General features: G+C 45.1%; 2 long non-coding RNA genes across 2 annotated transcripts; one reads left to right on the top strand and one right to left on the bottom strand.

Moving 5' to 3' along the window:
* Positions 1 to 980: 980 nt before the first annotated feature.
* LOC135968079 (uncharacterized) lies at positions 981 to 12,979 on the bottom strand. The gene is made up of 2 exons (XR_012426797.1): positions 12,810 to 12,979; positions 981 to 5,816 (listed from the first exon to the last, which is right to left on the bottom strand). It is a non-coding gene; the product is annotated as an uncharacterized lncRNA (long non-coding RNA).
* On the top strand, positions 5,996 to 13,769 carry LOC135968080 (uncharacterized). The gene is made up of 2 exons (XR_010582535.1): positions 5,996 to 9,494; positions 12,815 to 13,769. It is a non-coding gene; the product is annotated as an uncharacterized lncRNA (long non-coding RNA).
* Positions 13,770 to 24,682: the final 10,913 nt, after the last annotated feature.

The following is a 24,682-nucleotide window of genomic DNA, read 5'->3' as shown; positions in this document are numbered from 1 at the left end:
GAATGCTTGCCAGTCAGAGAGGGAAGAAAACTAAGATAGTGCAGGCTCACCGAGGCACAGAGAAGTGAGATTTCAGAAAGAACTAGTGGAGAGAGCTGGCCTTGGGCAGTGTTTTCCAAACCATTAGAGGGCTGTGAACCAATATGGTTATGAAACCAGCACTTCAAAGCATAATAGAAAATGTCAGAGAGGGCTGGGCACAGTGGCTCATGTCTGTAATCCCAGCACTTTGGGAGGCTGGAGACCAGCCTGGGCAACATAATGAGACTCTGTCTCTTTTTATGTATTTATTTATTTTGAGACATATTCTCACTCTGTTGCCCAGACTGCAGTACAATGGCATGATCTCGGCTCACTGCAACCTCTGCTGCCCAGGTTCAAGTGATTCTCCTGCCTCCGCCTACCGAGTAGCTGGGATTACAGGCACCTGCCACAGCTAATTTTTGTAGTTTTAGTAGAGACCAGTTTCACCATCTTGCTCAGGCTGGTCTTGAACTCCTGACCTTGTGATCCACCCGCCTCAGCCTCCCAGAGTGCTGGGATTACAGGGGTGAGCCACCGTGCCTGGCCTTCTGTCATATATATATATATATACACACACACACACACATATATATATACACACACACTCTCACACACACACATACATATGTATATATATGGCCGGGTGCGGTGGCTCAGCCCTGTAATCCCAGCACTTTGGGAGGCTGAGGCGGGCAGATTGCTTGAGGTCAAGAGTTCGAGATCAGCCTGGGCAACATGGAAAACCCTGTCTCTACTAAAATTACAAAAATTAGCTGGACATGGTGGCGTCTGCCTATAGTCCCAGCTACTCAGGAGGCTAAGGTAGGAGAATCACTTGAACCCGGGAGGTGGAGGTTGCAATGAGCCAAGAGTGCACCACTGCACTCCAGCCTGGGCGACACAGTGAGACCCTGTCTAAAAAACAAAACAAAACAAAAAAAGAAAATGCCAGAATGTATCTCACATAGCAAAGGTAGTTTCCAGAAACTTCTGTTTAAGATATATATTTGGAGGGGGTGCACAATATCATCTCTGTGACGTTCTTAAAAAAAAAAAGCATAACCTCAGTCCAATCATGAAAAAACATCATACAAACCAAAATGGAGGGACACTTGACAAAACACCTCTTCAAAAGTGTCAAGGTCATGAAAGTCAAGGAAAGCCTGAGAAAAAGTCAGAGACTACAGGAGACTAAAGAGACAGGACAGTTGAATGTCATGCAGGGTCCTGAATAGGACCCTGGAACTGAAAAGGGGTATCAGTGGCAAGCTGGTATCTTCAGCTTCGTTGATAGTACCGTACCGATGTTGATTTCCTGATTATGACAATTGTACTACGGTTACATAAGTTGTTAATAGTAGGAGAAGCTGGATGAGGGATATATAAAAATTTCCTGGACTATTGTTGCAACTTTTCTGCAAGTCTAAAATTAGTTCAAAATAAAAAATGTGTTTTTGTATGTGTGAACAACAGGGGGCTCGTGATGTAGAATATGTTTCTTATAATGGGCTGTGGTGGAAAATGTTCACAAGCCACGTCCCTTGGGTGTGGAAGGTGTCCGGATTCGCCAGCCTGGACCAGGCGGTGAGGGTAGCTCCTGGAGCTGAGGTTCCTGGAGGGTTTGTGGGTGTAATGGGGGTGAGTGAGAAGCTGCTGGTGACAGATCATGGTCAGATGTGGTGGTAGCTGGAATTATCACAGTGTCTCGAGGCATTTCAATCCAAGCCACCTATCTGCTGTTTAACAGAGGCTGTAGATTCCAGAAGGGTGAGGAACTCTGACCCCATGAAGTCTGAGAGGTGGGCATCAGGGATCCTGAAGCTGTCACAGTGCTATTCTGTTATAACCTCAAGCAGCCACTTGTGAGAAGTTAAATGCCAGGAAGAGAGACTTTTGGAGGATTGGCGGTGTTTGATAGTCTAGGGTTGTGTTATTGCTTTGTGTGTGTGTGTGTGTGTGTGTGTGTGTATGTGTGAAGGAGGAGCTAATTTCAGCCCTAAACTATAGTTTCTTTGACTCCCCAAGGCTGTAGGCAGATAAATGTCCCTCTTTCACCAGGAATCTTTCAAGCAACTTGGAGAAATAAAAGGTTTGGTGAGGCAGCTGCTTGTAATATCTATACCCCTGCTTTGAAAACATATGGAATTAGAAGAGCAGTTCTTGACTGGGGGTGACTTTGCCCCCCCAGGAGACGTTTGGCAATGTCAGGAGACATTTTCAGTTGTCACACTGGGAGAGAGTGTATGTGTGTGTATGTTACTGGCATCTAGCCGGTAGGGCCAGGGATGCTGTAAACATCCCGCCATGCACAGGACAGCCCCCTCCACCAGCACAGTGGAAAATCATTCAGCCCAAGATGCCAACAGGACTGAGAATAAGAAGCCCTGAGTTAGAGGAGATGAAAAGCCAATGTCTGTTTAGAGTCCAGAAAGTTGCCTGGGTGCTTTTCACAAAAGAAAGGGTTTTAAGCTTCATTTCTTGGCTTGATTTCAAGTGGATAATTATAACCTGCCTACCTACAATTTACACTTTCATTTTCAGTGGGTATCTTTCTTCAGTTCATGCTTAAACAAGCCAAATGTGGCTGTGTTCTTGACAACAGGGCAATATTCCATGGCTGAGTCGGTTACAGGTCAACAGTGGGTGAAACAACTGGTCTGCAAAGTGATTTGAAGCCTTTGGGGGCTGAAAAGCACTAAAACCAGAAACCTGGGACATTATCACCATTATTAATTATCAGTGATATTACAGCACTTATTCAGCCACTCTCAGGATTCCCACAGGATTCCCATTAGTGCTAAGGTGAAAATCAGATTCCTGACCTCCAGTCCGCCACTGCCTAGAATTAATATGTTAGCTGTTAGAAGCCGGGAGTTGTCACGCTGCATGTCCCTGCTGCTCCAGTGTTTGGGAGAGGCTTTGCACTGGAAACATTGAGCTTCAAAGCAAATCTTCAACCTTCTATTCGTACTCACTGTTCCCATATATAGAACAGAGCAGCACACACTTGTCTATTGCTTCAAGGCAAGAGCCAATTCTGAAGGTATTAAATAGAGTCTTACTTCATCCAAACAAGAGAGCCCAGAGAAAGCTAAGGACAAGGTTCTGTCCCTTCCTTTACATTTTAAAGATTTTATTTATTTATTTATTTATTTATTTATTTATTTATTTATTCTTTGAATCGCAGTCTCGCTTTGTCTCCCAGGCTGGAGTACAGTGGTGTGATCTCGGCTCACTGCAACCCCCACCTCCCAGGTTCAAGCCATTCTCCTGCCTCAGCCTCCTGTGCAGCTGGGATTACAGGTATGTGCCACCACGCCCGGTTAATTTTCCTATGTTTAGTAGAAATGGATTTTCACCATATTGGTTAAGCTGGTCTCGAACTCCTGACCTTGTGATCTGCCCACCTCATCCTCCCAAAGTGCTGGGATTACAGGCATGAGCCACCACACCTGGCCTAGATTATAATAATTTGGAGTGGCAGAATTTAAGATCAGGATCCAAGCTGCAAACTCTTTTTTTTTTTTTTTTTGAGACGGAATCTCGCTCTGTCGCCCAGGCTGGAGTGCAGTGGCCGGATCTCAGCTCACTGCAAGCTCCGCCTCCCGGGTTCACGCCATTCTCCTGCCTCAGCCTCCCGAGTAGCTGGGACTACAGGCGCCCGCCACCTCGCCCGGCTAAGTTTTTGTATTTTTAGTAGAGACGGGGTTTCACTGTGTTAGCCAGGATGGTCTCGATCTCCTGACCTCGTGATCCGCCCGTCTCGGCCTCCCAAAGTGCTGGGATTACAGGCTTGAGCCACCGCGCCCGGCCCAAGCTGCAAACTCTTAAACTGAAGGGTTATTTTAGAAGCCACACAGATCAGTTTATGAAACCTGATTTGGCTTTTTTTTTTTTTTTTTTAAATAAACAGCATTTAAATGTTAAACAAGCCTGGACAGCTACAGACAGGCAACAGGCATAAAAGAAGCAGGCTTAAATTTTTTTTTTAATTTTTGGTGTGTTTGTTCATTTTCCCTAGGATTTCTGTCTTTAGAAAGATAATATCGATTTAATCTTTAGTAACCTGGAGTTTCGGCAAAGTGTGCTTTCTAGAATTTTGAATGGTAATATCTGTCGTTTCTCTGCTTGACACAGTTTTATTTAAATAGCTTTAAAATTGAGACTCCCCTGGCATGACTCTTCTGTTAAAATCCATAGAATTTCATAGTACAAGTGCTATCTTACATATGTGGACGAGGTGCCACTGACTTTCTTGATTTTTTACTAGTTGATTCGTCTGCACCCTCTCACAAGGGCCCTTAAAAACATGCCTTTTGAAGGTGTTAGCCAAAGTGAGGGGCAGAAAGTTTAGCCAAGGGACAGACTTTGTCTTTGCAAAGCAAACTGGTGTGTTCCAGACCGAGTCTGAAACCCTGGCTCTCCATGGGAATCATCGCAACAGAGTTAATATTTATTGGCTATTGAGTATGTGCCAATGAGTCCCAAATTTTCTGTGGAATGACTCATTTCAGCCTTGCCACAGCTCCTCTATTTTACAGCCAGTGAAACTGAGGCTGCAAGAGGGTTAGGTGTTTTATTTATCTAAGGTCAGGGAGCAGAAAAGACTGCGGCAATCTGAAACAAGTCATCTGTCTCTAGAGCCCTTGCTCTTGACCTTTTCCCAACAAACATGATCTTAAAAAAAAAAAAAAAAGCCATTGATCATATTAGCATGTGATTATTACATAGTTTGATTTTTAAGTGGTTCAAACTATCTTCACAACTGTTACCCCTTTTGCTCTGGAGGCATGATGGGAACTGAAATCCTGGATGGGTCTTTTCGTAAAGATTAGATTTGGAAAAGACACACTCGTAAAAACTACCTTTTCCAGTGCAACGTTCACGGAAGCCCTACTTGAGCAAACCTGGTGCCCCAGGAGATCACCTCAGTTTATTTTCCTTCTCCCCAAGATAAATGTAGGTGGTGGGGTGTTTTAGGGTTTCTTTCAGTACCGCTTTTATTTTTCTACATTTTTCCTGAATGTGATGCAATTGATACCCTTTTGAAGTTTAATTATACCTCTGGCGTCGCATTGCATGAAGCATTTTCCTCATGGCTGTGTTTCTGGAAGCTAAGTGCATGGCAGTAACAGCATGTTTATCTTGGAGTTGAGACTTGAGAAGCAAGTTCCTCCCTTGAACACGACCTGAGATATATCACTTCCCCATCTGGGATTCCAACCTTAGGTGCATAAGGGAGCAAACGCGTCATTTTAAGAGACAGTGGGAGTGAGAAGCCATTTTCCATTAATTTAGATGAAAGCCAATGAGGTGAGGGGTAGCCATCTATCATTTCCAGGGGTTTTAGTACTAGTATCTTCCCCCAACTGCCTCCTGATTCACTGTTCTGTAAGTGTGGGGGTCAAGAATGGTTGGCAAATCACCACTTTCAACAATGTCTATTTGGCTTAAACGCGGCCCTTCTGCATCACGTTGATAATGAACAAGTTGCTAAACAGACACATCTGTGCTTAGGAGACCTGTGGCAACTTGCTGGCATGGCCCAGGGGGCCTTTTGAAATTGGTCCTCAGCCGTCCTTTCTCGCCCGAGCACTGGCCACTCCCTACTTTGCAGCTATACCAGGCCGCCTGCACCTTTTTATTCCAGATGGGGTCGAAGGCAAGTCGTGGCTACATTTTGGAATTCCAAGGATTGGTTTCCTACTTCTTCTAGGCTGCAACTTTGAGATTTAGTGGTTCTAGGATGGATGATGTGGTCCTGGGATGATAACCAACTCATGCAGCCAAACCTTCAAGACACAAAGGAAATTCAATGTCTTCATTTAAGGCAGGAGACATTTTATTTTGCTTCACCCTCCAAATCTTTCATCCACATGGATCCCTTGTTCTGGGATGCCTTCTTTCACTTCATCTCCTGAATTATAATATTAATATATTATAATTATATTAATTATTAATATATTAATATTAATATATTCTTCCCTCAATATTCAGTCATCTCCCAGGAGCAGCTTTCCTCACCCACCTTCTGGATGGGACGTCTGTGCCGCACCCCATCACACCCTGGGCTTCCCTCCAATACAGCACAGACCACATGGAGGCCTCCCAGCATGGCTTTATCTACCCCTCCCACTAAACTATATTCAATCATTCTGGCTGATAGTAGGGGACCAATATATTTGTTCAATGAATAAATAATTCTTTCTGGTAGAGGAGCCTATTTGGGAAACAAGTCAAGTCAGATTACTTGGTGAATATTGAGGATCCGGAACAAGCTGAGCTGGAAATGCTCTGAATCCACATCTGAAGCCAGCTACCCTGTCACATGGTCATTATCGCTCTCCCAGTTTGTCCTACATTCTTCAAATTCTCCATATTTCAGTGCTGTGACCATCTCTGTCAGCTCTGGTGGTGTCAAAACGGCCCCCAAGTAGCTCCTAACTCATTAAACTTGGCCATGACTGCAGTGGAGAAAGGTGCTAGTCTCTTGCGTTGAAGAAGTGGGATCATGAATAGGGCTAGGCCAACTGTGTGGGGGCTTTCATTTGTAGATTTTTTCATGGCTGCCTCTGTGCCCCAACGACATTGTACGCCTGACTTTTTTTTTTTAACAAGGGTCTTACTATGTTGCCCAGGCAGTTCTCAAACTCGGGCAGTCAAATGATTCTTCTGTCTCAGCCTCTCAAGGAGCTGGGACTGCAGGCGCAGGCCACTGTGCCCAGCTGGCCTGCTTTTTAAAGGGGTGGAGGAATGCTTTTATGCTAGTGGCTGCATAGGACACAGCCATGCTGGGAGAATTTTCCACTTCGGAGACAGCTCTCCATGCAAGCAAAGGAGATGGCCTCCTTCATATGAGAGGAGAACAGAAACTGCTTAAAACGATTCCCTCACCACTCTGTGCACTGAAATTCTACCATCAAATCCAAGTACGTGCCTCGAGGGGCTTGCAGGCCTACAATCTATTAACCTCTCCTAACACATTAGCATTCATTAGTTTGTTCAAGGACAGGTCCATTTGCAGTGTGGAGGAAAGCCCCTGAAAGGTCTGTGATTGCGGAGATGAGTGGAAACCCGGGCAGCGCACGGACCTGAGCTCAGGCCACGATCCTTCTCTTGCCTGGGTTTTGGCCCGTCTTTTTGAGACCTCAGCCAAGCTCTCCAGCTGTGGAGTTTTATCCTCCAGTGTTGGACGGAGAGCACTCATTTTCTTTCTGGGCCTAAATGAAGTGTAAATACTTTAAACTGCCCTCAAAAGCCCAGTAGGTCAGGTGCTATCAGTGACTAATCATGAAGCTGATTTCCCCCAGTCCCTGCGCTCAGCACGCTCAGCACGAGGGCAGCCCTTCCCATTTCCTCCCCTGTCTCCTGCAGGAATGAATCCCTCAGACCGTCACATTCCCAGTGCATTTTCTACCTCTGTGTGTCACTTGGGGCTGTCTGCCTTGAATTAGAGTTAGTTGTGTACCTGTGCCTGGCAGCCTCCCCACGACTTGATGATTTGAGCGTGTGAGTGACAAGGCCATCTCTTTTTCATTTTTCTATTCCTCAGAGCACGCTGCTCAATATTTTACATTTAGGTACTCAATGTGTGGTTTGAATTGAACTGAATGCAACAACTGGGATTTAGATTTGCTGGATGAACCACTACCCTGTGTACCCTCAAAAATATATGAACCTGGGTAAGTTTCATAATTAGGCTGCAGTGGTCATCAACTGCGAGCCCATGAAAAGGGCTACACACAGCCTGAAATTTTTCTAGATAGTCTTGGATCAAAGTAGCCTGTCTTGTTCTCTGAGTATATGTACATGATTTTTTTTTTTTTTTTTTTTTTTTTTTTTTGAGACGGACTCTCGCTCTGTGGCACAATCTTGGCTCACTGCAACTTCCACCTCCTGGGTTCAAGTGATTCTTCTGCCTCAGCCTCCCAAATAGCTGGGACTACAGGCGCCCACCACCATGCCTGGCTAATGTTTGTATTTTTAGTAGAGACAGGGTTTCACCATGTTGGCCAGGATGGTCTCCATCTCTTGACCTCGTGATCTGCCCACCTTGGGCTCCCAAAGCGTTGGGATCATAGGCATGAGCCACCGCACCCAACAAATTTTACGCCAGAGGTAAGCAAGCGCTCTTTCCTGTAGCATGACAATTACATGAGGCGCTAGGTGAAGAAGTTAGGTGGTATCTTCATTTGTGGCTTTACCATTCGTATGTTTTTCCTAATGACTTTTTGGACTCTGACCTGAGGCTCTTCATTGCAGGCTCAGCCCGGGTCTGATTCGGTTGAAGCAGGAGACAAGTTTGCTGGGAAGCTGAAGGCGAACTCTCCCACATCTGATCTGCTTTTGGGTTTATGGGTTGATCAGAGTATTACTCACAGCACCTGTCAGCTGTAAATACAAACAATTTGATCGCATCCTAACTGCCAGCTTAACTTCTTCCAAGGAGGCCTGTGGTTTTTCCAAATGAGGGTTTTCTTTCTTTTCTAGCAACTCAAAATACCCTGTTTATTTATTTTGTTTTATTTATTTGTATTTTATTTTTACCCTGCATTCAAACTAACAAGTTATGGACCCTGTTTACTTAGAGTTATTTAGTACATGCTTTATATAAGTGTGAAATATTCTTGGCTGGGCGAGGTGGCTCATGCCTGTAATCCCAGCACTTTGGGAGGCCAAGGTGGGCAGATCACCTGAGGTCAGGAGTTTAAGACCAGCCTGGCCAACATGGTGACACCCCATCTCTACTAAAAATACAAAAAAATTAGCTGGGCGTAGTGGTGTGCACCTGTAATCCCAGCTACTTGGGAGGCTGAGGCAGGAGAATCACTTGAACCCTGGAGGCGGAGGTTGCAGTGAGCCGAGATCACGCCACTGCACTCCAGCCTGGGCAACAAGAGTGCAAACTCCGTCTCAAAAGAAAAAAAAAAGTGTGGAATATTATTTATAGTTTCTTGTAACATGCCCTATTCTATTGTATGTTGTCATAAAATCAAGGCAGAGCACATCTGAAACTTGCTGTCTCCATTTCTCTTATCATGCTTCCTGGGAACTTTTTCCTTCATATCACATCAAGCCCAGCTTCTGTGCCACTACTCCATCTAGAATTTCCCATAACCTACTGCAAAATCTCTTTCTTAATAGGTGAGAAGGCCAGGCACGGTGGCTCATGCCTGTAATCCCAACACTTTGGGAGGCCAACGTGGGAGGATCACTTGAGCCCAGGAGTGCGAGACCAGCCTGGGCAACATAGAATCTGTCTCTTTTCCATTGAGGCCATCAGTTCCCATCCTCTAAAGAGAAGGCAAGCCCATTCTCCAGCCCAGGACAGAAGATTGCAGTGATGGATTCACTCATTCTACAAATATTGATTGAATGTCTTCTCTGCAGGGCACGATTGCAGGTGCCAGGGATACAAGAGTGACTGAGAGAGAGGGGGCCCTCCCCTCGTGCAGCCTCACTCCAGAGGGGTAAGTCACCTCCAAGAGGCCAAACCCTGGGGCCTGGTGGGGTTGGGAGAGTGGGGGTAGTAGGGCATTACTTTGGTGGGGCTGGGAGAGTGGGGACAGTGGGGCATTACCCACATGGCTGCAATGACCAAAGGCCCTTCTCTCCTGGCCACTAAGGACTGATTAATTTAGCAGCAGATGCTTCGGAAACAAGAGTTGAACCTTTGTTGGGAGATACGGGTGTGATCTTTTTCTTAGAAACCTCGTAAGTTGGCACCAAGGAGTTCTCCCCCTCCAGCCCTGTTTCGGATCCTGCACCAAGAGAAGCCTTTGTGTAGAGGCCACTTCGCTGCTGTCAGCATGACTGAAAACACAGCAGAGCGACTCTGGAGTGATCACTCTGTGAACTTTGATCAAAACATTGCACAGTTCCAGCCTGAGCGCCAACACCTTCGCCTTCCCTGTTTCTCCACAGTCAGCCTTGGAGGACACTCCAGAGACTTTGGCAGGTGCTGCCCCAAAAGCCAGCGTGTCCAAAGTACCAGAGGGTCAAGGGACAGTTGTGGGCAACCTTCCAAAGGACAGCATGCCAATACTGCTTATGCGCCTCGTGAGAGAGAGGTGTGGGGCCTCCCCTGCTTTGACAGGGCCTAACGTGTGTCTGTGAACAGAGAGCAAAAGCATACCCTGAAATTGGCAGAGCCTCTGCTATCCTGAGTCAGTGCTGGCCAGGAGGTCGGGAAGGGGGAGACTGATAGAAAGGATGCAGCCTGCATATTCTTAGTGAAATCTTGGCTGGATTTTGACAGACATTCAATGGTTCCTCTTCTTTCTAGACCTGTAGCCCACACCAAAGGAAAAGGAAGATGGTGAGTTGAAACAGAAGTCAGAAACGCAGGCAAGATATGTCTGCTGGCTAAGGATGGTATTTTATAAAAGCAGCATTGCCTCAGAGAAGGTCCTTGACATTCACGTCTAATGAGCAATTCAGATATCAGAATTTAGTCCCCCAAAAGTGGCCCCATGGCCATCCCTAACCCTGACCTATGCATTGGAAGGAGGGACACAGTTCATGCTAGAGGAAGTGACAGCACAGTCTCTGACCCCAAAACTTAGGATGATTAGGATGAGGGTATACTGTATTTTTTTTTTTTTTTTGAGATGGAGTCTCACTCTGTCACCCAGGCTGGAGTGCAGTGGCGCGATCTCGGTTCACTGCAACCTCTGCCTCCTGGGTTCAAGTTCTCCTGCCTCAGCTGTGCACCACCACACACAGCTTTTTGTTTTGTTTTGTTTTGTTTTTTTTTTTTTTAGGAGAGATGGGGTTTCACCATATTGGCCAGGCTGGTCTCGGACTCCTGACCTCAGGTGATCCATCTGCCTTGGTCTCTGAAAGTGCTGGGATTATAGGCGTGAGCCACCATGCCCGGATGTATACCATATTTTGAACTAAATTTCTCCCAGCCTATCTCAACAACACTTGCCATAGTTCCTTATTTTCCTGAGAGAGATAGTAACCGCCATCTTCCCTCTGTAGAAGGAGAGTCTAAGGTAGAAACAAGGTACCGTGTCCAGCATCAGCAAGTCTTTAGAAAATTAAATAATAAAATTTATGTCTTTTTCGGGCTCACCTCTTACAAAGACCTGAGCCACCAGGAGTGTTAGAATGGCACAGCCTCAGCTGGACATGGTGGCTCATGTCTATAATCCCAGCACTTTGGGAGTCTCAGGTGGGATTGCTTGAGTCCAGGAGTTTCAGATCAGCCCGGGCAAGATGGTGAGACCCATCTCTGCAAATCATTTTTTATTTTTTTTGCCAAGTGTGATGGCATGCACTTGTAGCCCTAGCTACTCGGGGAGAGGCTGAGGTGGGTGGATTCCTTGAGCCCGGGAGTTCGAGGTGACAGTGAGCTGTGATTTCACCGCTGCACTCCAGCCTGAGCTACAGAGGGAGACCCCATCTCTAGAAAAAACAAATGGCACAGCCTCTATGGAAAGCAGTATGGTGGGTCCTCAAAAAAATGAAACAGAATTACCAAATATCCACCAATCCTACTTCTGGATATTTATCCAAAATAATTGAAAGCATGACTTCTCTTGAAAGGAAATAATTGAAAGGAACTCACGCAGATAATTGTATACCCAGGTTCACAGCAGCATCCTTCACAATGGCCAAAAGGTAGATGCAACCCAAGTGTCCATGGATGGGTGAATAGATAAAATGTGGTTTACATACAATAGAATATTATCCAGCCTTAAGAAAAAAAGGATATTCTGACACATGCTTCAACATGGATGAACCTTTAACACATTATGTTAAGTGAAATAAGTCAGTCATATAAGGAAAAATACTATGTGACTCTACTTATATGAGGTGTCTAGAGACAACAGCGGAACGGTGGTTACCAGGGAGTAGGGGAGTGGAAAATGGAGAGTTAATGTTTAATTGGTCCTAGGCTTAGTACCTGGGTGACTAAATAATCTGTACAACAAACCCCCATGACATGAGTTGGCCTGGATAACAAACCTGCACATGTACCCTTGAACCTAAAATAAAAGTTAAAAAAAAAAAGAAAGAGAGAAAAGTGCCCTTTGCGGTTCCACACAGAGGCCCCAGCCTTGGGCTGAGAGAACTCACTGGTTTGATGGTTATTGGACCGCTCATTATAGATAACCAAAGCTATTGTTCCTCCCTGGTCTTGCCTCTGTAATTGAGTCATCACCCTTAGAGGCAGAAGAAAGCAAATTACAGCAGGGCTTCTTCAGCATTGGGGTGGGGGGATTAAAACATGCATGGTAAAGATGTCACCTTCTTGGTCGTAGAAAAGCCCTCTTGGGGCAAATCTGCATATATTTGCATATATATGTGCACACATACCTCCCAACCTGAAGGGGACATCCAGCTCTTCCCACCTACAAAAGGACTTTTGATGTCTCTTTTACAGGGTATGTGGAGAATAAAAATTTAACTCTTAGAGTTCTACAACATTAAGGAGAAAAAAATCACAAAAGGAACATGCCATTTAAATTTTAAATTTAAAAAATGTCATTTTTAGTGTAAATTCTTTATAGGTAGATAACAGCATATCTTGAAGACTTTTTAGGAAGGGAGAACGGGAAATAGTAAAAGGTAACGTCAATCCTAAATCTTCATTTGAAAAGGAGACTGGATCTGTTTTCTTCTCTGTGTGCTGGGCAGTAGTTCTACCTTACTGTACCAAAGGGACTAACAGGGTTTGGAGAATCTGGGCTTCATCTTTTTCCAGGATCAACAGCCATTTTCCAGGGGGAAAATGGACTTTCACTTTGGAAAATATAAAATCATGTTTGTTTTACCTTAGGAAACAACCTGAGTCTCTGGAAGACGATGCTCTACGCCGCGTTGTGTAACCCGCCCGGGGAATCACGTTGCACAGACAAGTCCCACCGGATTTTACTGCAATAATAAGCTTGATCTTCTTATTCAAATACAAGTAACAACCACAGCCGGCTCCAAGTCACGTGTCGAGGTCACATGGCACTCAGAGGCAGAAGCCGACTGGTAATCATTAGCCAATGCTTACTACCAGGGAGAAAATCCTGGCTTTAAAGACACGAACTCAGTTTTTAGAAAACAAACAGGACTGCAAGAGAAGGCATTTGATGTGGGGGTAGGGTGTCATTCTTGTTAAGTGCTTTCCAAGCAAAGGAAAAGAGCCAACACACATTCCCTCCTTTCGCTCTTCTCCCAGAACTTTCCAAACTTGCCCAGCGTAGCCGCCTTTTCCAAACCTGGAGGAGCCCTGGGCTGCAGCATCCCCAGCTCAGGCCTGGGAGCGAGAGGGAGGGGTGGGCTGACTTGGCTGTGGGTCCTAGCCCTTGGGAAATGGAGGGCTGAATTCAGAGCTGAATTTAGTAGAAAGCCAAATTTTCTCTTCCTTATGAAATTAATGCTTCTGGGTTGATGGAGTTTGGGGAGAGGTGAGGGGTGAGAAGAAGCACTGTGAGCCATGGGGTCCGTCTGGACTTTTTGTTAACACGATAAACAACATCCAGAATGTGGCTCCTTTAGGTTTTTCTGTGGTGAGAACAGAAACCGTAAGGACTCTGCCTACCTGAATGTTTCCTTGTTCAGCCGTTTGAATTTAGAAAGAAGTTATTTCACTTTCTCTAACTTGTATAGTGTTACTTCGTGCTTTCAAAAACTGCAGTGATCGAACTGAGTTTGTTTAATTTAGTGTGGAAGTGACAATAGTGGGTGTCAATGAAGAATCTGGAATCTGCTGGAGGGAAGGGGAAGGTAAAGTACAGATAAAAGGCTTTAGCAGAAAGTTGACAGCATTTTTTTAAAATCTAGGTATGTTTTATTTCACATTGCACAGAAAGTACTTTACCCAAACACTGCAGTACAGATGCAGCCTTACAAGAAAATCTACTGGTGTAGTCTGGAGTTTTAATCCTATTTCATTTAGCTCTTTTCAGAAAGAACAAACATACAAAGAATTTCACTGTGTCACTGAAATATAACTGTTTCATGAAATTTAGTTAGGAAGTTCGGTTTTCTCCCTCTTCACCTTTTTCTGCATCTTACCCTCTTCAAAAAGCTAAAATACGCCTGTAATCCCAGCACTTTGGGAGGCTGAGATCAGGAGTTCAAGACCAGTCTGGCCAACATGGTGAAGCCCCGTCTCTACTAAAAATACAAAAAAATTATCCGGGCATGGTGGTGTGTGCCTGTAATCCTAGCTACTCGGGAGGTTGAGGCAAGAGAATTGCTCCAACCGGCAGAGGTTGCAGTGAGCTGAGATTGCGCCACTGCACTCTAGCCTGTGTGACAGAGTGGAACTCTATCTCAAAAAAAAAAAAAAAAAAAAAAAAGCTAAAATAAGTTTTAATTAATAATAATTTTTTAAAAAGCTAAATAAGCTAAAATAAGAGTATGTGAGCCAAAGGGGTGAATCTAGGTTTCGTAGGTCCTGAAGCTTATGCAATTTGGAAGGAAGAGAATATTAACTTATACATACAAAATTAGGTATTAAAGTATCACTAAATTTAGAAAAACATATAATTAACTGACTAACATAACTCTAAAATGCTTTCCATCCCACATTTTGGGGCAGATACTCATTGATGGCCTCTTACGTTCCTGAAAGGTGAGAACTTTTATCTTGACCAGTGATCCGTTTAAGTGTATCTACAATTGTACAACTTTGATGTTTGGAAAGCTTTGCCCAGACTCGTGTAGGACCCTGTTTCACATCTTGCTCCCTCCCTTGCTCTGGGGACATGCACATATCATGATACGATGCTTGAGTCTGAGCCTTCGCAACTCCATGCCAGCTGAGTCGGTACGTAGGAATGTCCCTGGAAACCTTTTCTAAGCAGTAGCTTGGCGATACGAAAGTGACTGCATCAACCAGGTGCAGTGGCTCGTGCCTGTCATCCCAGCACTTTGGGAGACAGAGGTGGGCAGATTGATTGAACCCAGGAGTTTGAGACCAGCTTGGGCAGCATGGCAAAACCCCATCTCTACAAAAAAAAATCTAAAAAGTAGTTGGGTGTGGTGGTACATGCCTATAGTCCCAGCTACTTGGGAGACTGAGGCAGGAGGATTGCTTGCACCCAGGAGGTCTAGGCTGCAGTGAGCCCTGATCACACCGCTGCATTCAGTCCAGTGATAGAGCAATACCCTGTCTCAGAAGAAAGAAAGAAATTGACTGTATCAGTATATCGTCATCAACCCAAAATTAAAGGTAGCTCTAACTTGGATTCTTTAGCTAGGTCCCCAAAATGCCCAGGGTCATTCCAAAGCCACGCAAAAGGAGAGGAAATGTGGCCAAATGGAAGTCAAGGTGGAAAGAGGCAGCGATCTGAAGCAACTAAGCATCTTACCATTGCAGAGTTTATAACGTGAGTGACCATATGCACAGGCTGCTGGGGCCCTGGCTTGAGCCTCCGTGTGGGGGTGGGTGAAGTGAGAAGCCTGAAGTTTCATTTTCATTAACTTCATGGTAAATCTGCCTCTAGGGACCCCAGGTTCATAATAAGTATTTCAAAAAGTGATTTTCTGGGCTCTAGAAAAGTTAAGTATGCTTGTTTGAGGTGAGTTTGCTCTCTGGACATGTTGGATGGAACGAGTTGTCAGTGTAAATTCTACTTAATAAAAAGCCTCTATTGGGATCGCAGGACTCAGCCCCGGGAGCAGTTCCTCTGGCAGCCAGGCACCCAGGAAAACCATATGCAAGGAAAGGGAGGAGGGGAGCAGGAGGGACCACTTGGCTCTTGTTCCAGACCAATTTTGTGCACAGCCCCCTATCCAAGCGCTGGATCACACACATCACACCCTTTGCTTCTCAGGACGGCCCTGCATAGTGACTCTTATTACTACTCCGGCTCTACAGATGAGAAATGAAGTCTCAGAGAAAGTGTTTTCTGCCTGCACATGGTGGAAGTGTTTCAAAGCTGGAGTTCAAAACCAGGTGTGTCTGCCTTCCCCCAACTCCATTGGTGCCTTCATGGCGCAACTCTGACCTTGAACCCTGGGTGAATCCAGGGTGAATGCAGCCCATGCCTTGTGTTCCTTTCTATACTGGAGCTGACTTTATTTGTGGCAGTATCTGGTTATAGCTCCCAGCTCTTTAGCTCTGTTCTTGCAGACCATGATCTCATTGCTTGCTAAAATAATCAGCGGGTGAAGCCAACAGGATTCCCTGACCAGTTTTAAAGTTCCGCTCCTCCCCGTTGGATGGTAATGATCTCTCCCGCCTTTCTCTGCCCATGCCCCCTTGCCCTTACTAATGCCATGCTTCACTCTGGGCATGCCACCCCACTGCCTGCCTCTAGAGTAGGTCCTGCGCCTTTGCCCCATGCACGGCAGAAACACTCACCTTGCTGAATCAATCACTCCCGTAGTTTGTCAGGACAGTATTTGGATTTTGGAAAGGCTTATTAGCATGCTGTTTGTCGGGGGAAAGGAGGCTGTCAGTTCAGGCAATCCGTAAATGTGTTAATTAGCTGGATGGAAAAAGTCCAAGTGCAAGCAGCAGCATCTCTCCTCCCAGAAGAGCTAACCCATCTGATACTGTCTCATGACTAGTGTCCGCCATGCTTCATCCCGGGCCGGGCTGTGGACGAGGACTGATGAGCATTACTGATTTTTTTAGCTCAGAATTTTTCAACCTCAACACTATTGACATTTTGGGCCAGACTGAGGGGTGGGTGGGAGAGCTGCCTGTGCATTATAGGATGTTTAGCAGCATCCCTGGCTGCTACCCAGTAGCTCCCCTCCCCACTCCCACCTAAGCTGTGATGGCCAAAAATAGCCAAATGTCCCCTGCGGGCCAAAATCACCCCTGAATGAGAACCACTGCTTGAGCTCTATTGACAGACTTTGCCACCATCAGCATCCAGTTCTGTAGACTCTTGAAGCATAGAGTCGGGAGGTAGCGTGGTTTTTGATATGCTGACAGGAAGGTGACGCAGAGCGGGAGAGTGGTAAGCTGGACACAGAGCTAATCCTCTTGGATGATAGTATTGTGAGGAAAAAGGTAACAATACCTTTGAGTATAGATTCATACTCATTTCCCTGCGGTCAGAGTGAATCTGAGACAGGTGGTTGCCTGAAAAGTGCAGCTTAGTGGTTGAGAGTTCTGTAGTCAGAGATTGGGTTGGAATCCCTATTCCCTAACCGTGTGGCCTTGGACAAGTTACTTTATCTATGCCTCAGTTTCCCTATTTGTAATATGTAATAATAATATCTATAGAGTAGAAGTGTTTTAAGAATTATGGCCAGGTGCAGTGGCTCACACGTGTAATCCCAACACTTTGGGAGGCTGAGGTGGGAGGATTGCCTGAGGTCAGGAGTTTGAGACCAGCCTGGCCAACATGGTGAAACACTGTCCCTACTAAAAATACCAAAAAATTAGCCAGCCATGGTGGCACATGCCTGTAATCCCAGCACTTTGGGAGACCAAGGCAGGCAGATCACTTGAAGTCAGGAGTTCAAGACCAGCCTGGCCAACATGGAGAAACCCCGTGTCCACTAAAAATACAAAAATTAGCTGGATGTGGTGCCTGGTGCCTGTAATCCCAGCTACTCAGGAGGCTGAGGCAGGAGAATTGCTTGAACCCGGGAGGCAGAGGTTGCAGTGAGCTGAGATTGTGCCACTGCACTCCAGCCTAGGCAATAGATCAAGACTCTATCGCAAAAAAAAAAAAAAAAAGAAAAAGAAAAAGAAAAGAATTAAATGACAATGCATGCATTGGTTACACAATGTAAAATAGGTTACACTGGTTAAGCACTTGATACATAGTAAGTGCTTAACCAGCGTATCCTACTTTACAAATTTCTGAACAAATCTTTGATTTCTTATTTTTCTTATTTTTATTTTTTGAGAAAGAGTCTCCCTCTGTCACCCAGGCTGGAGTGCAGTGGCGTGATCATGGCTCATTGCAACCTCTGCCTCCCGGGTTCAAGTGATCCTCCCTCCTCAGGCTCCTGAGTAACTGGGACTACAGGCGCGCATCACCATGCCCAGTTGAATTTTTGCATTTTTAGTAGAGATGGGGTTTCGCCATGTTGCCCAGTCTGTTTGAACTCCTGGATTCAAACAATTCATCCGCCTTGGCCTCCCAAAGTGCTGGGATTACAGGCGTGAGCCACAGCACCTGGCTGGTTTTTTGTGTTTTATTTTTAGTGATACAGATAAATATCTTTCTGCCCAAATTCTTTTTTTTTTTTTTTTTTTTTTTTTTGAGACGGAGTCTCACGCCGTTGCCCAGGCTGGAGTGCAGTGGCGCGATCTCGGCTCACTGCAAGCTCCGCCTCCTGGGTTCACGCCATTCTCCTGCCTCAGCCTCCTGAGTAGCTAGGACTACAGGCGCCCGCCACCGCGCCCGGCTAATTTTTTGTATTTTTAGTAGAGACGGGGTTTCACTGTGGTCTCGATCTCCTGACCTTGTGATCCGCCCGCCTCGGCCTCCCAAAGTGCTGGGATTACAGGCTTGAGCCACCGCACCCGGCCTTTCTGCCCAAATTCTTCAGATAACTTTGCCAACCTCCTGGTTTGTTGATCTGGAGACAGTGTACTACAAATCAACTTTAGAATCTCCTTGCTTTTTTTCTTTTTTTTTTTTGAGACAGGGTCTCGCTCTGTTGCTCAGGCTGGAGTGCAGTGGCATGATCCTGGCTCACTGCCACCTCTGCCTCCCAGGTTCAAGCAGTTCCCCTGCCTCAGCCTCCCAAGTAGCTGGGATTATAGGTGAGCACCATCATGCCCAGCTAATTTTTGTATTTTTGGTAGAGATGGGGTTTCACCATGGTAGCCAGGCTGGTCTGGAACTCCTGGCCTCAAGTGATCCTCCTGCCTTGGCCTCCCAAAGTGCTGGGATTACAGGCATGAGCCACCGCACCTGGCCTCCTTGCTTTTTATAGGAAGTACAGACCCCATCTCCTTGAGAACGTCCATGATTGTCAACAAAGCTGCACTTTCCTGAGAAAGGTCAGTCACCACCAAGGACTCGATCAGGGTTCTTGGCCTAAGGTGTGCTTGCTTTGCTAGTACAGGGTGCTGAGGTGTTTTACAAACACATTCAACTCCATCATGCCCATGAAAGGGTTTATTAATGTATTCAATGACAAATGAGCGATAGTTTGTTGTTGTTGTTGTTTTAATAGAAAACAGTGACAAAATAACGAATGCTGCCCTTGTGTATGGACTAAGTCATTTAACATTAGGAAAGGTTCTAAAAGACCTTTTATGTATTGTGTGATATATAAAAGCTGCCTTAACCTCTGTAGTCAACAATAATCAGCAGTGGATAGAAAACGCAGTAGACAAACCCCAAAGGATTTAAAGTGCCGTGGCTTGACAGCAAGGCATCCACAGAGTCTACCAGCCCTGTCCAGGAGATGCCAACTGTTTGCTCGAAGACTTCGAGCCTGGGAGTGATGCAATGTTTGCCTCACGCCATGGATATTTCCTCTATATAAGGCTCCTTTGAATTTGCCTGACTTCAAAGTGGAGTGGTGGACGTGAAGCTGCTAAGGAGATTCTTACAATACTTGCAGATGTTATCTGTCCCAGTGGAATTTTCAATGTAGAAAAAAAATGGTTGTGTTAGGGGAAAACATGTTTGAGTGTGCCTTCACCAGTTCAGAGGAGGAGCATGTGCACGAATTTAAAACACGCCTGTTTGGTGGAAAGAAATCTGAGGGCTGCAAGCTTAAACCCTTCCTAGGCAACTGAACGAACAAACAGTGCACTTCAGAACGATCTTTCAGGACTTAACCTGCTTTTACGCGGAGGAGCTTCTGAACATGAAGAATCTTGCTGCCGCCTGGCAGCTCCTTCGTTATTTCTCCACAAATGTGACATGTCAGCTCACATTTGTAAACATGGGTCTTGTTTCTAAAATTCCGAGGGCATAAATAGATGGTATAGTTCCAGCCCAGACTATATGATCCTGTAATCTTTTGGAGATGATAAAAGAGTGGCTTCCTTAGAGGTTTTAACTCCGCAGACTAGGAGCCAAGAGCAGCTCAGAAGAGCGCAGGAAAGCAAGTTTGACCCCTGTGGCGATTTACTTCCCTTTCCTCTTTCCTTTTCTAGTCCAGCAAAGTCCAAGGCCTTGGAATTCTAGCCAAACCTACTGGCTGAGGCAGAGAAATGAACAAGAAGTGTCAGCCAGGCCGCTGGCCCAGGCACCAGCTCACAGTTGCCCAGTAGGATCGAGCTCTGGGTCGTTTACAAGTCCACGTCATTCCTGTATAAACCTTAGAAGTTTACTGTATAAACCTTAGAATAAGAATATAAGATGACTTATTTAGTCCACGTCATTCCTGTATAAACCTTAGAAGTTTACTATATAAACCTTAGAATAAGAATATAAGATGACTTATTTTAACATAGTATGTGTCTTTGAAAAACTTTTTGTTTTGAAATAACTTTAGACTTACCGAAAAGTAAAAACACTAGACAGGCTGTTTATATATCCCTCGCTCAGCTTCCCCTAAGGTTTACATCTTACAGAATGTCAGCACTATAGCACAATGATCAAAGCCAAGAAAGCAACTGTGGTACAGTATGACTAACTAGACTACAGGTTTACTTGGAGTTCACCAGTTTTCCTACGAAGTCTTTTTTCTGTTTCAAGATCCAAGCGAGGGTCCCACAGTGCATTTAGTCTCTTCAATCTACAACAGTTCCTCAGTCTTTCCTTGTCGTTCATTATTTTGTCACTATTGAAGAAAACCAGTTTGTTATATTGTAGAATATCCCTCTGTTTGAGTTTCTCTGTTGATTTCTTCCTCCTCCTCCTCCCCTTCTCCTCCTCCTCCTCCTCCTCCTCTCCTCCTCCACCTCCTCCTTCTCCTCCTCCTTCTTCTTCTTCTTCTCTTCTTTTTTTTTTTTTTTTTTTTTTTGAGACACAGTCATGCTCTTGTCATACAGGCTGGAGTGCAGTGGTGCAATGTCAGCTCTCCAACCTCTGCCTCCAGGATTCAAGTGATTAGCCTGTCTCAGCCTCCCTAGTAGCTGGGATTACAGGCACCAGGCACCACACCCAGCTAATTTTTGTATTTTTAGTGGACACGGGGTTTCGCCATGTTGGCCAGGCTGGTCTTGAACTCCTGACTTCAAGTGATCTGCCTGCCTTGGTCTCCCAAAGTGCTGGGATTACAAAGACCTGGGATTACAGGTGGGATTACTGTGCCTGGCCAATTTGTTCTTTTTTATTGCTAAATAATATTCCATTTTTTAGGCACTTCAGGTTATTGCTGCCATTCTGTCATAGTGCCTTGAGTTAGGCCTAGAGTTGTTTTGTTGTTGTTGTTGTTGTTGTTTTTGACACGGAGTTTCGCTCCGTTGTCCAGGCTGGAGTGCAGTGGTGCGATCTCGGCTCACTGTAACCTCTGCCTCCCAGGTTCAAGCGATTCTCCTGCCTCAGCCTCCAGAGCAGCTGAGATTACAGGCATGCACCACTATACCCAGATAATTTTGTATTTTTAGTAGAGACGGGGCTTCACCATGTTGGTCAGGCTGGTCTCGAACTCCCGGCTGCAGTTGATCTACCCACCTCGGCCTCCCAAAGCGCTAGGATTACAGGAGTGAGCCACCTTGCCCGGCCGGCCTAGAGTATTTCAGTGGAAAAAGTGAGACATGCACTGCTGCTTTGGTGGCACTTTGGATTCTCCTCTTCCTCAATCTGCCTGCGACTATTTACTTCTCAGAAATACTGTGTACTGGCTGGGCATGGTGGCTCACAGCGTGAGATTCTGTCGAAAAAGAAAAAAGAAAAGAAAAGAAAAGGAAAGAAGGAAGGAAAGAAAGAGAAAGAAAGAAGGAAAGAAGGAAAGAGAAGAAGGAAAGAAGGAGAGAGGAAGGAAGGAAGGAAGGAAGGAAGGAAGGAAAGAAGGAAGGAAGGAAGGAAGGAAAGAAGGAAGGAAGGAAGGAAGGAAGGAAGGAAGGAAGGAAGGAAGGAAGGAAGGAAGGGAGGAAGAAAGACTATTTACTTTCCTTTTTTTTTTAATTTAAAATTTTAAAAAATGTTTATAGAGACACGATCTTGCTATGTTGCCCACGTGTCAAACTCCCGATCTCAAGTGATCGTTTGCCTTGCCCTCCCAAAATGCTGGATTACATTCTGTCCAGGTTTTATAAGTGCAGCTGGGAGAGCCCAGCTGGAGTGTGTGTTTGCCCTCCTGCCCAGAATTGGAACCTCTATCCATTGCCTGTTTGCTTTTCTTTTTCTTTCTTTAGTTTTTTAAAAATTTATTTTTTTTAATATTTACTCATTTTTTATTTTATTTTATTTTTTTTGAGACAGGGTCTCCCTCTGTCACCCAGGCTGGAGTGCAATAGTGTGATCATGGCTCACTGCAGCCTTCACCTCCTGGGTTCAATTGACCCTCCCACCTCAGCCTCCTGAGTAGCCAGAACAACATGCATGCAACACCACACTCAGCTTTCCTTTCTTTTTTTTTTTTTTTTTTTTGTAGAGATAGGGAGATAGGGTCTCACTATGTTACCCAAGCCGGTCTTGAACTCCTGGGCTCAAGAGATCCTCTGCCTCGGCCTCCCAAAGTGTTAAGTGCAAAGGCGTGAGCCACTGCACCCAGCCTCTGTTTGCTTTTAGATGTCTGAAGTCAGTGTGTTTCTCGATCCTTTTAATTGACTTATTTTCTCTTTATAAAAACCCGTAGGATTTTTCTTTTTTTTGGACATTTCTCATTGATGTTCCTTGGTGTGATTCTACTTTCATCTATTGTGTTGGGCACTTGGTGGGCTTTTTATTCTGGAAATTCACGTCCTTCTGTTCTGGGCAAACTTCTTGATGAATTTTGTTGATGGGTTTCCCACTATTTCTCTCTTCTCTCTTCCTGAAACTCCTTCTATTATTTAATGTCAGGCTTCCTGGACTCATCCTGTCCTTTTCTCTTTCATTTTATAGCTCTTTGTCTTTTTGCTCTAGCTTCTGGGATACTTCCCATCAACTTGATTTTCCAGCCTCTCTGTTTAATTTGTCATCTGTATGCTCCTGTTTTTAATTCTCAAGAGCTCTTCCAGCTGTTGCTGTTCTCTGTGTGGGTTTTTTTTTCTTTCTTTCCTTTTTGCATGGATCTTTTGTCATGTCTCTGAGGATATTAATTATTTTGGAGGAAGTTTTCTTCTCCCTGCATACACTCCAGTTTGTCTTTTTCTTCCGTTTGTTTCGTCTGTATCTTCATGAAAAAGAATTGAGAAGCAAAAAGCTAACAGGAAGCTTGGAGCTCAAGGCACGGTTTACTGCCTGTGAGCTTCACTGCAGGCTCAGCTGGCTGGCGGGACCATTTGTTGAACAAACCTAATTTCAGTATCTCCTGATGATTTCTCTTGAGCTGGTCAGATTCTCTGGAGCAGAATTGTAGTCTCCTGCCTGGATGCTTAAGATCTGGCCATCAGTGCTCTGGGAGCTAAGCTGGGGGAAGAGGGCCTGGGGGTCTCATCACTCAGCATCCATTGTGCATACAGTCATTTAATCTTCTTGGTTTTGACACGGTGCTTTCAGCTTCCCAAGTCCAGATACTTCTGTTTTGCACTCGTAAGAGAGTGAGATGTGTAACTATGAAGGGGTGGAAACAAAGCAGCTTCCAGGTGACAAACAGCCAGGGAAGGAATCTCCAGACTTGTGTCTCTGGGGTCGCCACCCAGTCCTTATTTCCACCACACTCTTTGAACCTCCATTTCCAGAGGTGTCTGGTACTGTTAGGTACCAGGTACCTGAGCTTTGTGAAGATTCTGTAGTGAATAGGTTTATCCTAAGCTTTATCAGCCACCAACTCCAGGCCTGTTAATTTGTGTTTTCCTCATTCATCACTTATAGAAGCTGCCTAGATTTTATTCCTTTGTTGCTACTGTCTCCTGTCCCGCCTATTTTTGTGGGATATGTCTTTTAGAAGATTTCTATACTGTAACTTTAGTGTGTTTTGGAAGGAACTACATTAGATGTGTGTATTCATTCTTGCATCCTAAAGTGGACGTCTAAAATGCATTTTTTTTGAAATTACAGAAATCATAACTCGACTGTACAGTGGAATGTGGATGCCACCTTGACTTTGCTAGGCGTCAGGTGGACAAGGGACCTGTAAAGGCCACACAGCTAGTTATTGGCAGAGCAGCGATAGAACCCAGGACTCAACTTGCCTAACTCTGTTGGTTCTATATTGCCACAGTGCTCCTTATTATCATCATCAAATACACTTTTAAAAACCACTTTGGCCGGGCACAGTGGCTCAAGCCTGTAATCCCAGCACTTTGGGAGGCCGGGCGGGGGGCGGATCACCGGAGGTCAGGAGTTCAAGACCAGGTTGGCAAACATGGTGAAACCCTGTCTCTACTAAAAATACAAAAATTAGCCACGCGTGGTGGCAGGCGCCTGTAGTCCCGGCTACTCGGGAAGCTGAGGCAGGAGAATTGCTTGATCCTGGGAGACGGGGGTTGCAGTGAGCCGAGATGCACCACTGCACACTCCAGCCTGGGTGACAGAGCGAGACTCCATCTCAAAAACAAAACAAAAGAAAACCAACCAACCAAAAAAGAAAAAAAAACACCTTTTATTATTTATTTATTTATTTATTTATTTATTTTGCCACCACGCCCAGCTAATTTTTGTATTTTTAGTAGAGATGGAGTTTCATTATGTTGGCCAGTCTGGTCTCAAACTCCTGACTTTAGGTGATCTACCCACCTCGG

This window comes from Macaca fascicularis, chromosome 17, assembly GCF_037993035.2.
Source record: "Macaca fascicularis isolate 582-1 chromosome 17, T2T-MFA8v1.1".
NCBI lineage: Eukaryota > Metazoa > Chordata > Mammalia > Primates > Cercopithecidae > Macaca > Macaca fascicularis.
Note: the sequence above shows the minus strand (reverse complement) of the source record. Positions and strands in the feature narration are given on the sequence as shown.